This window comes from Hyperolius riggenbachi, chromosome 6, assembly GCF_040937935.1.
Source record: "Hyperolius riggenbachi isolate aHypRig1 chromosome 6, aHypRig1.pri, whole genome shotgun sequence".
Lineage (NCBI taxonomy): Eukaryota > Metazoa > Chordata > Amphibia > Anura > Hyperoliidae > Hyperolius > Hyperolius riggenbachi.
Genome location: NC_090651.1, coordinates 44,038,660 through 44,052,495, shown reverse-complemented (window position 1 = coordinate 44,052,495; position 13,836 = coordinate 44,038,660). Strand labels below are relative to the sequence as shown.

At 42.1% G+C, this 13,836-nt stretch overlaps 1 protein-coding gene across 1 annotated transcript in view; it reads left to right on the top strand.

Annotated features, from left to right (window-relative positions):
• The first annotated feature begins 12,932 nt into the window (after positions 1-12,932).
• Positions 12,933-13,836, top strand: part of ST6GALNAC5 (ST6 N-acetylgalactosaminide alpha-2,6-sialyltransferase 5) — a 379,731-nt gene continuing 378,827 nt past the window's right edge. The window contains exon 1 of the mRNA XM_068239195.1: positions 12,933-12,951. The gene's annotated coding sequence lies outside the window, so the exon portion shown is untranslated. The remainder of the gene's footprint in view (positions 12,952-13,836) is intronic.

Genomic DNA, 13,836 nt, shown 5'->3' with positions numbered 1-13,836 from the left:
CTTTTGCAGATACTGATCTTTTGAATGTCTACAGCATCTGTGTGTGCAGCATCTTGCAAAGATGTCTGTCTGATGGGGAGTTCAGCTCCATAGAATAGACTGTGTAGGTATGGCTCTCATACTACATGGAAGGGGGTAAAATTGGTCTGTGATCTTTCATTTTCCAAAGACTATGGTCTGATGTGTGTATGAGCCTTTAGAGTGAAGTGCAATACATTATGGAATAAGTGGATGAAGGTGTTTGCCCTGAGCTGTCTGGCTAGTTGACATGTAATGTTCTTCTCGTGAGCACTGTTGCTTGAGTATTTTCGCCATAGTAATCTTCGCATCGTAAATGCTATTTTTGATTTTTAGAAAATATTTGCAAAACTACATTTTTGTAATATGGTCAAAGAAAACATATTCATTATTCCAGAATCAGAATCAGAATCTGACTTTATTTTCGCCAAGTACAACGGTGGATTGTACCCGGAATTGGTTTTGGCGCATACAGGGTCGTTGATGAAAACAAGAAAATAGCACGGTTAAGCATGGTACATACATAGACATGGGACAAGCATACATAGGACAACATTACAGCTTGTGCGTACAATTAAGCAGAGCGTCGTTTACAGTTAAGCATGGTACATACGTACAACAATAAAGCAAAAATAAAAAGTAAAACAGAGAGCATTACAGCATAAACGTACAGTTAACGTAATACAAACAGAGCAAAACATACACTGATAGCAGGAACAGAAAGAGAGTGGGACTGGAGGAGCAGCCTGAAAGCTGATATGAGCGCTGCCATTTCCGGCATTGGACGCTACACAGCGACACGCTCCCAACAAGACAGGTGCACCGATTGTCCACGAAAAGTAGAGAGGAAACTGAGTAGGATCATGATAGAGGCGGACAGCAGAGATAAAGAGAGAAGGGATAGCTAAAGAGAGAATGAGGAAAGTAGAGAGAGAACCGAAGCGAGAAGAGAGAGGCAGGGACCTTTTTGGATTGCAGATTTAACAGATTAACACACCCCTGGTACAGTCCGATAATCAGTCATCCTGTGCTTGAGCCATGCTTAAGCAAAGCCCTGTCTTTGGCTAAATTTGCACAAAAATAAATAAATGCAAAATATCATTTACTTAGCACAAAAATTCAGAAAAATTAAAAAAAATCACAAACTTATCACAAAATTATTTTTGCTCAAAAGTTGAACTTTACATTGTTTTTGCGAAAATTAATGTGAAATGAATATCGGCATTTTCGCTTATCACTGCTTTTGTGCTGCTTTTTTGGACTCTGGCCGGGTGATCTTCTTCACATTTCTTTCCCCTTCTTCACACTTATTAAAATGTGCGTGCCATTTGCACATATTGCAAAAAAAAAAAAAAAATTGCATTTGCTGCAACTGTAATGTATCTGAATAGCATTGTATTGGGTTTTCGATTTTGTCCAAATATGCTTTGGCAAATTTGGCTGCATTTGCATTTCAGAATCCAGGTCTACTTTTATTTATGTGTGTTGCACGATTCGTGTTTTGAGTCAATGGGAATGCTGAACATTTGCATAAAGATTTGCGTATTGCATGAAAATTCACAAGTTAAGCTAATTGGATGGATTTTTCTGTAAATTAACTTCATTGGTAATCAAGGAGAAATTGCAATGTAAACATTTTATAAAAAATGGCAAAAATAGGCACAAAAGCTTGTACAAAAAAAATAAAATAAAAATACAAATATTGCAAAAGCAGACTCGTATGCGGAAGATCACGGTCATAAAACTCTAGGACAAGTGTAAATGGCCCCTTAACGTCTTTTCTTGAAAGAGAAATTTTAACCCAGCATTGAGCACCATCCCAATCAGTAGCTGATGCCCCCTTTCCCATGAGAAATCGTTACCTTTTCTCGAATAGATCACCAGGGCCATCTGTATGGCTGATATTACGGCGAAACCCCTCCCACAGTGTGATGTCAGGGCCATGGTCTGTGAAACTTGTTGCATTGTGGGCTGTTTCCAACTGCCAAGCAAGCAGTATCTCCATTTTTGTATATATGTAAAAGGCGTTTAATCTTATCTTTGTGTTAGTGGTTGTGTTTAAAAATTATAGCAGTTGGTGCTGTCTTGCTTTTTTTTGTGTGTGTCTGCCAGCAGTAAAGATGTTAACCCGCAGGCTCACAGAGGATCAAACAACCTGCACAAATTACATGGCCTGTATCAATTATTTCTGGATCTATCTTCAATTTTTTTTAACTTCTCACTTTGCAGTACATATATTGATTTTTTTCTTCCCTACAACTACCTTTCGTTAAAGGGGAACTGAAGAGAGAGGTATATGTAGGCTGTCATGTTTATTTCCTTTTAATCAATACCAGTTGCCTGGCAGCCCTGCTGGTCTATTTCTCTGCAGTAGTATCTGATTAAAACCAGAAACAAGCATGCAGCTAGTCTTGTCAGATCAGACTTATAAGTCTGAACCACTGAAACACCTGATCTGCTGCATGCTTGTTCAGGGGCTATGGCTAATAGTATTAACAGGGCAGAGGATCAGCAGGGCTGCCAGGCAACTGGTATGGTCTAAAAGGAAATAAACATGACAGCCTCCATATACCTCTCTCTTCAGTTCCCCTTTAAAGTTCCTCTTTTAATGGACAACTTTGTTCAGAGAGCAGGTTCACTTTAAGAAAGCTTTTCCCCTACTTAGTTAACATCGTTTACCGGGGACAGAGAAATATTGATGAAACCGTCAATATATTGCACAAGAGTCCTAGTTTTTCTTTCACTCCAACAAGGATTGATTGCACTTTACTTTTCATGCGTTATTATCTTGTTCACCCAGGGAGTCACTATGGAGTCGCAAGTCGGAGGCTGAGCTGCAGGGGTGAATTGATAACATATTTCCTGTTAATTGCTGCATTCTTTGATATTAGTCATGTAAATTATCGATATTACCATCTTCATATCACAAAATAAGCCACTTAGACTGAATATTATTAAAATCAGAGGCTGCGCTACGATTATTCTTACAGTAATAATGCGGATAAAAGTACAAGCAGGAGAAACAGAAAGCACGCCATCGTTCACTTCTAAGGGTTTGCGGACCAGGACATAATCAGGGCCGGTTCAAGTAACATTTGGGCCCTAGGGAAAAACTAGCCTGGGGACCCAACAGACACCGCCCCCCCGACCAAAAAGTGTCATTAGGGGCTTTTTGTTGTAGCCAAACTTCCCCCCTGGGCCCTTGAGCTGGCTGCTGACCCTTCTCTTAATCACCTCCCAACTTAATTGTGCTCCCTGGGGCCCTGCAGAGTCTATATCAGTGTAGTGTCTCACCAGCCCGCCAGCACAGGTGATACGCTACTCTGCCAAAGACTCTGCAGGGGCCCTGGGGAGCAACCATTAAGATGAGGGGAGGGACACCTTGGGGGCCCCTACAGGCTCTGGGGCCCTGGGGCAATTTCCCCTTTTGCCTCTATGGTAGCGCTGGCCCTGAACATAATAGCAGGTTCTAAAACTTTTTGAATGTGACTTCAGGTGTAAATCAACACATATAAGATTCCACTAATTTACCAAAATATGAAGCCGAAATTGAGAATCAATGCGAGAAAAACTATGGACACCCCAGGATGAACTAGCCTGTAGGATCAGCTTTAGTAGCAATAACGTGATGTATTCATTTTCTGATGGTGCTATATAAAAAAAAATGGTTACAATACGGACAGGAGTGTATGTCGGCAATATAGCACCAATGGCAAACACTGAACTTGCCTCCCCAACCAATACTAGCCAGATGTACCTCCCCCAGTATTATGTAGCCAGAGGTGCGCTAGTATTAGGACAGAGGTCTCCCTCCAGTATAGGTATCCAAGGCATCCTCTCAAGTACAGGTGGTGCTTAGTATAAGTAACCCCCCATTCCCCAGTGTAGGTGGTAAGAGGTGCCCCCCCCCCCCCCTTAAAGGACCACTATCACAAAAATCATAACATTTAAAATACATGTAAACACATACAAATAAGAAGTACATTTCTTCCAGAGTAAAATGAGCCATAAATTAGTTTTCTCCTAATGTTGTCACTTACTGAAGGTAGTACAAATCTGACAGAACCGACAGCTTTTGGACAAGCCCAACTCCTCATGGGGGATTCTTAGGGTTTTGTTTATTTTTAAAAGCACTTAGTGAATGGCATTTGCTCTGTCCAACTGGCAAATAAGTGTGCAGCGAGCAGGGAGGCTGGCCAGCATATTTGTATAAATCTTTTTCAGGAAGTGTCTTTATAAACAATAACAACAACACACAGACACAAACACAGAAGATTTATATCGCGCTTTCCTCCTGGCGGACTCAAAGCGCCAGAGCTGCAGCCACTAGGGCGCGCTCTATAGGCAGTAGCCGTGTTAGGGAGTCTTGCCCAAGGTCTCCTACTGAATAGGTGCTGGCTTGCTGAACAGGCAGAGCCGTGATTCGAACCGGTGTCAGAGGCAGAGCCCTTAACCATTACACTATCCAGCCACTATCATGCTTAGGCCATGCTTAAAATCCCCCATGAAGAGATGGACGAGTCAGATTTCTACTACTTACTGTAAGAGACAGCAACATAGGAGAAAAGTAATTTATGGCTCATTTTACTCTGGAAGAAACATACTTCTTATTTGTACTGTAAAAAAGAGAGAAATCGAGAGCCCAATATGGTGTAGTATGTCAGAGATACGAAGGGAAATGAATAGGTGAGATGGTTATACTCACAAACATGGGTTACCGCTCAGGCAACCACTGTATAGGCAGGTGAGGAGATTAGACCTGTCCTCACTCAGGATTAAGAAGTCGCTCTCTGTAGATCAGAAAAAATGGGGTAGGGTCACCCCTCCACCTGGGGTGGACTCAAGTATACTGGTAGGTGATCAGAGGCGCCAGCAGAATAAAATTAATATAAAATTGTTAAGAATTGCCGGGAGGGAAAGTGGTGGACTTCCCCTCAATAATTAGACATCAAGGTCTGTCATCGAATCAAACGAATACATTTATTCAATAGTACCCCAAAATCTGCAACGCATTTCGTGGGAGCAGACTAACTTCTTCAGGCAATAAAACGGGGACAACAAACACTGTGAACAAAGGACAGAGGGTATTGCTATAAGATTGCCGCAAATAACAAACATACAAAAGAAAAATAAATAAATCACAAAACGATGATATAGCAATGATCATATATCAAAAATCAGGATAATGGTAATGTAACAAAAGTAGGGACTAAATCCATAGGTGGCACATGAGCTAAGTGGAGTATCCAGACGTATACATAGGGGTATCAACATATGTACAGACAATAGAAGTTGATGAAATTATAATAACAACAATAAGTATAAAAGATAGGGACAATAACTATATATACTAAGTTCATACGTTTGCTAGATCAAAAGCCATAACAATGTAAAACAGGATGGTAATATATCAATAAAAGAACAAAAATCAAAGTTGGCAATTAAATTTGTACAGAAGATAAAAAGGATGAAAAAATAGGGATGATAATAATTATGTGTTAAATACTTAAGGCATTAATAAATAAATAAAAATGTATATATATATATATATATATATATAAATATATATATAAAAAAAAGTGTATATTGCTGAAGGAGTGTCCCAATATAGGGTGGAGACATGTGAAGGTCATGATTGACCCTATTTTTCCATCCTTAAAACATGAAGGGACGTGGGGGGAAAAAAAAAAAAAGGGACTAGGTATGTGCTTAGTGTCAAAGAACCCGTGGTTTTGCTAGTAAGAGATGGCCATGGGGTATAAGGTTTTGCATTAGAGATACCACCATTAAAGACAAGGCTATAGGAGTAAAGGATACAGGAAAGTATGAACACATGGGGAAAGATAAAAAATAATAATAACACCACCTGGGACAACGGTTACATGGTGCTAGAGTCATATTAATTAGTGACATGTTTAGGTGAACATATTGGGGCAAAAAAGGGGGGTTAAAAATAGGCAAAAAAAAGGGCATAAACAGCATAAATAACAGATGCACACTTACCAGCAATCAATGTGCAGTGAATTTAGCACCTCTGTACTGGTCTGAGGATGCTGGCTGGTTTAAATGTGAAAGCAGAATGTCATCTAGCCAATGGGAAGGCTCGTTTGATGTGGGAGGGAGGTGTGGATGGTCATGGTGATATTGATCTAGCTAATCAGACTGCGGGGAGCCGCTGAGTCTGATTGGGCTGCACTTTTTGGTGGGAAAGTGTCATCAGTGATGCGTACTGTCATGGGCGGAGGGAGGGAAAAGAAGAAAAAAAAAAAAAAAAAAAAAAAGCAAAACTTATCTGGACAGTTTCCCCTCCTTTACTCTTCTCCCCTTCCCTCTTTCTTATCCCCTCCCTTCCCCTCTCCCCCCTCCTTTTTCCCTTCTCCCCCCTCCTTTTTCCCTTCTATCCTTTCTCCTTCTCCCTTCCCCTCCCCCCAAAACAAAGAAATGCAAAAAACAGGGACAATTGGAGATTAAAAAAAACAGGGACAATTTCTAAAAGTGCATGATATAAAACATCCTGATATGCAATACCAGTGGCAAGTTATCCAAAATATATACATATATATATATATCTGCAACAAAGAAATGCAAAAGACAGGGACAATAGGAGATAAAAAAAGACAAGGACAATTGAAAATAAAACGTAAAAATGCGTTAAACAGATCCATGTTAAAATACACGATACATAAATAATAACAGATTGTAAGGTATAAAATAGTAAAACAAAATAGCCATTAAAAGAGAGTGACTAAGATAAAAGAAAAACTGTCAGAATGTATAATCAATGTATTTTTTCTAAAATTTCATTGAGGCCCTCCGGAACTAAAGTTTTTAATGTTTGAATCCAAAACATTTCTCGTTTTTTGAGGTGCTCGAATGCATTTTGCTTGCTTGGATCCACTGAGTCAATCAGTGTGATATTGAATAGTGATGGGTTGCTGTCGTGGTGGGTGCTGAAGTGGCGTGAAACACTGTGCAGTGGAAAATTCTTGATAATATTTCTTTTGTGCTGTCCTATTCTGCTACGTGCTAATTGTGTGGTTCTACCCACGTACTGAAGTCGGCATGGACAAGAGATCAAATAGATCACGAATTTACAATCGCAAGTGAGATGTTTATTTATGGAGAAGTGGCAGTTGGTACTCGTGGAGGTGAATGAGGTATCTGTACGGATAAACTGGCATGCTAGGCAACGCATCCTGTTGCATGGGGAGCAGCCGGGTACAAGCGGTGCGGAGCGATCTGGAGAATCCTGTAGGAGTGGGCGCAATTTGCTTGGTGCTATGATGCTCCGAAGGTTGGGTGCTCTTCTGTAGGTGATTGGTGGGGTTTTGGGTAAGATTGGCCCTAGGTAGGGGTCCTGTAGCAGGATTTCCCATCTGTTATTAAGTATATTTCGGATCTTTGAGTGTTGCGCATTATATTGGGTGATGAATCTAGGAGGGCCTGTCTTAGTAATAGGTTCGATGGGAGTCCCTGGGGTAGTGTGATATTTGGCCCTTGCTTTGGCATCTTTAATAAGTTTTCTGGGGTATTGGCGTTCTGAAAATTTTGTTATCAAGATTTCAGATTGTATATTGTATTCTGTTTGGTCTGTGCAGTTTCTGTATATTCTCCTAAATTGGCTGTATGGTGTATTGGTAATCCAGGGATGGTGATGGAAACTGTTGAAGTGTATGTAGTTGTTGGCGTCAACCGGTTTAAAATAAGTCTTTGTTTTAATTTGATTAGATTCTATGTAGAGTACCAGGTCTAAATACTCGATAGTGGAATGGTGGTGGTGGTGTGTGAACTGAAGTCCCGCTGGGTTGGAGTTAAGGAAAGCTATGAAGTGGGGAATGATGGAGGTGTCACCCTTCCAAATGAATATGAGATCATCTATATAACGTTTATAGAATATAATGTTTCCAGAAAATTGGCTGTCTTGTGAAAATTTCATATGTTCAAATAGACCCATAGTGAGGTTTGCATATGAAGGGGCGAAGGAACTACCCATAGCTGTCCCGCTTACCTGATGGAAAATTTGGTCATTGAAAGTGAATATGTTATTATGAAGAATGAACTCTGCACATTGCAGTAGAAAGGTTTGTTGTGGGGCTGGCATGGAGGGATTTTTTTTCCCACGTCCCTTCATGTTTTAAGGACGGAAAAATAGGTTCAATCATGACCTTCACATGTCTCCACCCTATATTGGGACACTCCTTCAGCAATATACACTTTTTTATATATATATATATATATATATATATACATTTTTTATTTATTTTTTAATGCCTTAAGTATTTAACACATAATTATTATCATCCCTATTTTTTCATCCTTTTTATCTTCTGTACAAATTTAATTGCCAACTTTGATTTTTGTTCTTTTATTGATATATTACCATCCTGTTTTACATTGTTATGGCTTTTGATCTAGCAAATGTATGAACTTAGTATATATAGTTATTGTCCCTATCTTTTATACTTATTGTTGTTATTATAATTTCATCAACTTCTATTGTCTGTACATATGTTAATACCCCTATGTATACATCTGGATACTCCACTTAGCTCATGTGCCACCTATGGATTTAGTCCCTACTTTTGTTACATTACCATTATCCTGATTTTTGATATATGATCATTGCTATATCATCGTTTTGTGATTTTTTTTTTCTTTTGTATGTTTGTTATTTGCGGCAATCTTATAGCAATACCCTCTGTCCTTTGTTCACAGTGTTTGTTGTCCCCGTTTTATTGCCTGAAGAAGTGGGTCTGCTCCCACGAAATGCGTTGCAGATTTTGGGGTACTATTGAATAAATGTATTCGTTTGATTCGATGACAGACCTTGATGTCTAATTATTGAGGGGAAGTCCACCACTTTCCCTCCTGGCAATTCTTAACAATTTTATATTAATTTTATTCTGCTGGCGCCTCTGATCACCTACCAGTATACTTCTTATTTGTGTATGTTTACATGTACATAAAATTTTACAATTTCGCAATAGTGGTCCTTTAAGCTCGTTCATAGTACAGGTAGTGCCCCTTCCTTCCCCCGTTAGGACATTGGATTGGTGTCAATAGCCTCTCCATTACTCACAGACCTCAGATCAGTGGTGACCAAAGAGAAAGGGTGCTTCACGTGGGGGAAGTGACCAATTACATCACATCTGCATCTGAGGTGCTTCGCGGTCACTGTGTGCCTTCTCTAGGGACTTGGCAGGCACCTGGGCAGGTATGGTGGCGCAGCATGGGGGATGTCGAGGCGCCCATGGCAAGAGCCATACCTGTACCCCTCTAGATACGCCTATGAATACCAATGAGTCTTTCACCTGGAACAAATACGTAAATTAGGAAGGTCAGTTTGTTGAAACACCTGACCTACAAACTTGTTCCAGATTGAGCCTGCATGATATCCTGTCTGCTAAGAAGCATAAAGAACGTTCATTTTCCCTCCAGCCTCCCTCTCCTCCCCGCAGGACTCTCACTTGTCAGATCTTTTGAAATGTTCTTAAACCAAAGCCGTGGTGTTAAGTCACATCTGAAAGAATTTAAAATAGTCTGATCAATAACGCGAATGGTGGTTTTTTTTATTCCCCTTTTCAAAATGTCAGGAATCCCCAAGCGACTTTGTTATCAGAGTTCTTTCAGAAGACTACAAAAGACCAAACTTTGTATGTCATTACCAAAAAATGAGGCTTCTTTTGCTGTTTACACAATGCGCGGCTCGCCGCATGGGCCGGCGCGGTCCGTCCAATATCAGTACAAGATGCATTTAATCGATTAAAAATGTTGAGCACGGCACAATAGAATGTCACCAGCTGGGACCCGGACACCGCGTGAGGCTATTGTGGGACGCCGGCGGAGATTGCTTTCAGTGGAAATCCTTCTGTAATACAGTCAGTCGGATCTTTACTTTCAAGTTGAAAGTGATAGAAAAATCTGACTATCAGCTTTCAGCTCAGCTGGATTAAAAGCATCGGCAGCTACAGCTAAACGACTGATGGAGAACAGGTAGGTGGATTTCCTGCTAATGAAATACACTCGTCAAAAAAGAAGGAAATGGTATTTTCATCTGAAATGTCACTTCTGAGTGGGTACAGGACACGGCGGGGCGGATTCAATAGCGCCGCCGTAGCCTGAGGTTTCTAGTGCATTTATGACTGCGGGATACCGCAGCTTACTGGACACCTGATTCATTAAATCTATGTGATGTTTTTCTCGTGTGCCGGAGGACGCGTTTAGAGCTCATTATTTGCAGCAGCCACCTGAGCCTGCTTGTTCAGTGACTTATCGCCCAACCTTCGAGCTATGGGGATGACAACCACCCTGATGACCAGTTACTGCAGTGGGGATGAGTGCTTAAAGTGAACCAGAGATGAAGCATCCTCATATATTCATATATACCATATATATATCAGTGGGAACATTAGAGAAAACCCCTACCTTGCTTTCTGTTTCATTATTTACTGTTCAGATTGCTTCTTATCAGCCCAGATAAAATCCCAGACTGAGCATTCAGTCTGGCTTTGCTATAATGACTGAGCTATAATGATTCCTGAGCAGAGCCACAAGGGGGCAGGCTTGGGGTTGAAACGATAGCACAGAAGACAGACTCAGCTATAAAGATTCCTGAACAAAGCCAGACTGAATGCTCAGTCGAGGATTTTATCAGGGCTGATAAGAAGCAAGCTGTGCAGTGAAGGATGAAACAGAGAGCAGGGTAGGCGTTTTCTCTAATGTTCCCACTGATATATATGGTAAATACATGAGGTTGCTTCCGCTCTGGTTCCCGCACTCCTGAACTCAGAACTTTCTTTCTGCTCTAAAAGATAAGCAGCGGCATAATAACCTTTAGGACAGCTTCAGAGTGTTGGCGGCAGGGGTGCAGTGTGGCCCGGGGTTTTTGGCGTTAGTATGCGGTGATTCCCTTCTGACCTGGATTTAGAGACAGGGCGACACAGACAGACATGGAAGCCCCGGGAGGAGAGACTGTGCAGGCAGAGTGACCAAGGGGTCCTTGAGGATGAGGCCCACTTCCTGCTACACTGCAGCAAATATGCACCTGTGAGGACCGCCCACTTCCAGAGACTTTCCGCCCACATCCCAGATTTCACCTCCACAGATAAGGGGAGGAAACTCTTCATCCTACTGGGGGAAGAAGAAAAAAACTGTGAAAATAGCTGCCCGATATGTCACAGCCTGCCACCAGAGAAACATGACACCACATGGACTGTATAACCCCATACTCCCCTCCCCTATGGACTATATATCTCAGCCCCCCATACCATCCCTCACATCCTCCACACCCCTATGGACTGTATGCCTGTATCCTTCCCCTATTCCTACAACCCCCCCCCCCCCCCCCCCCATGTTAATGTTTTGTTTTGCTTTGGCAATGCTAAATGTATTTGGTCCACAGCAATGCAAGTGAATGGGTCCGCTTTTTTAGCGCATAGAAGCGCGTACAAGCGCATAGAAGCGCATGCGTTTTTTACCCCTAATTGGAGAAAAAAATACATTTACATACAAAAACAAAGTTTTATTGACAACTGCTGCTGGTACAACAAGCAAAACATGCTTTAAAGAAGTGCAGCGCAACGCACAGAAACGCGGACGAAAGCGCGCACAAGCGCATGCGTTTTTTACCCTGCGCTTTAACACGTTTTTCAGCGCAGCAGATGTGAACGAGGCCTTAGGCAAACTAGTGAGGATGCGCCCCCCAACCCCCGAATCGGAATGATCGCACAGCACCCGACAATTAGCACCGCACATTACAGCTGCAGTGAGCCCCCGCCCAAACAACCTCAGTATAGGTAAGTAGCCAGGCATAGGTGATCCCAGTAGTGGTAGCTAAGTACAGTTGCCCCCAGTATAGGTTAGCCAGGTACAGTTGCCCCCAGTATAGGTTGGCCAGGCATTCTCTTTACTTCCTATTTCTGCCTGTTGCTGCCCCCAGACTTCTGCCACCTGAGGAAGTCGCCTCACTTGGCATCATGGGCCAGACCAGGCCTGCCAGGATGGCCTTAACGCTCCTTAGGTAAGTATCTAACCTGAGGCGCATTTCCTTGATTCAGTTTTTTTTATTTTTTATTAACCTCCCTAGCGGTGTATTAAAAACAGCGCTTCCGTTTTTTTTCATTTTTTTTTAAAATCATGTAGCGAGCCTAGGGCTCGCTACATGATAGCCACTACTCGGCGGCATCCCCCCAGCCCCTCCGATCACCTCCGGCGATAGGCGATCAGGAAATCCCGTTCAAAGAACTGGCGGGATGACGTTACCGACGTCATGGACGTTGTGACGTCTAAGGGAGTCCCGATCCACCCCTTAGTGCTGCCTGGCGGGGGTCTAGGGGGGCGGCGAATCGGCGCGGGGCGGCGGCGATCGGTGTGCTGGCGCAGCTAGCAAAGTGCTAGCTGCGTCCAGCAAAAAAAAAATTACGCAAATCGGCCCAGCAGGGCCTGAGAAAACCTCCTGCGCGGCTTACCCCGAACTACGTTCGGGGTTACCGCCAGGAAGGTTAAGGAATAGAGTAGCAGGATAAACATACAGGTTTTAGGATTTTTTTTGTGTGTTGTCTTTGCTGCAATAAATTGATTGACCAGTATGACCTGGACTTAGCTACCTCCTGCAGACGGGAACGATCCTCCTCTGCACATTTTGACCTTTGTCGGATATCTCAGATCTCCTAACATTGCTGCAATTTTATACTAAACTAGTGGAAAATGTAAACCGATTAGGATCCCGAACTCAGTAATATTTACGGCTGAAAAATGAATGTCAGGACTATGAAATGTTTTGAGAGATTTCATTTTCCAACAATTGAGACATCTATCACATTTTCACAAAGCAGCACAATATAGAAGGCATTAATGTTTCAATCAATCTCTTCGCAGCAATAGAAGAAAACAATGCCATGTTCTCATCAGACAGGATGCCAAGACCAACAGAAGGTAAGACGAGGGAACGGCAGCGGGCTCACTTCCACCCATCCATCTTCTCATTTATTGTTTCTCTGTGTCCTCTTTGCTGGCTATTGTAAAGGTTTGATGATAAAAAAGGAAAAAAAATTGTATAAAAAATACTGAAAAAGGAAGAAAGATAGAAAGGAAAATAAATCGACTTAAAAATTTACAAAGACAAGGAAATTTCCCCTACATGAAAAAAAAGGCGTCTGAAAAAAACTGCAGGGGATTGCCACTAGTAGACTATTGCTGACATTAGCTATATTCTACTGCTGGATTCTGATAGTAAAATATCATCAACATGGGCGTAGCCATAACCCCTGCATCCCCTGCCATCACAGGGGGGCCGAGGCTTTGGGGCCCCTCCTCCTTCCTCTCCCCAAGTGCTGCCAATTAGCATGTGTAATTTTTCCTGCTTCTAGATGCTGCTTCACAGCAAAACACTCTCTGCTGCTATTCGCCGTCTCCCGATCACACAACGCGCATGGGGTTCAGGGACCAACGGGGCCCCATGCTTTATTTTTTGCAGGGGGGCCCTATTAAGTCTAGTTACGCCCCTGATCGTCAATGTTTACTGATATTTTACTATGGCTAAACCTAAACCTCCTCTAACACAGAACCCCTTGTCCCCCTCTATCGATGCCTAATGGTGGCCACTAATAATCCAAATTTTTTTCATCCAATATGACCATTTCTATGTATGAACTGCCTAAATTATCCATTCAGTATATTCACTCAGTTTACCTTTATACTACATAGATTTGGTAAGATTTAAGAAAAAAGGTTGGATCATTATCGGCCACCTTAACCCTAAAGCCCGTCCCCCCCCCCGGTGGTGCCTAACTCTAACCCCCCCCCCCCCCCGGTGGTGCC